Below are 373 nucleotides of genomic sequence, written 5' to 3'. Positions count from 1 at the left end.
AAAAAAAAGATAGGGGGATGATGAAAGAAGGAGAGAACAAAACAATGCTATACATTACAGAAAATAACGAAAAAAAGCACTCCGACAAAGGCTAACACCTCCATTATTTATATTCAGGTACGATAGAACTCTTAGACCATGGTGATTTGTCAGTCGGACAAGGAACTGCTTCCTGCTTTATTTTCTGAAATATACATGGGGAAAGATTGTTGACCTTTATAAGAGCACTGAAACCATTGAGGCCATGGCAGCTGTAAGCATCAAAGTCAACCTTAGGCCAGGCATGATCTTGGAGCTCCCCATCTTACATACAGTGTTGTATAATTATTTATCAACACAAAGAAAATGGGGTCTGTTTATCCATACAGTTATT

At 37.8% G+C, this 373-nt stretch overlaps 1 protein-coding gene across 1 annotated transcript in view; it reads right to left on the bottom strand.

Moving 5' to 3' along the window:
- The window catches only part of LOC119593653 (neuralized-like protein 4), a 43,428-nt gene that overhangs the window by 41,115 nt on the left and 1,940 nt on the right, over positions 1 to 373 (bottom strand).

This window comes from Penaeus monodon, chromosome 32 (assembly GCF_015228065.2).
Source record: "Penaeus monodon isolate SGIC_2016 chromosome 32, NSTDA_Pmon_1, whole genome shotgun sequence".
Taxonomy (NCBI): Eukaryota; Metazoa; Arthropoda; class Malacostraca; order Decapoda; family Penaeidae; genus Penaeus; species Penaeus monodon.
The sequence above is the reverse complement of the archived record's forward strand: the minus strand, read 5'-3'. Positions and strand labels throughout refer to the sequence as shown.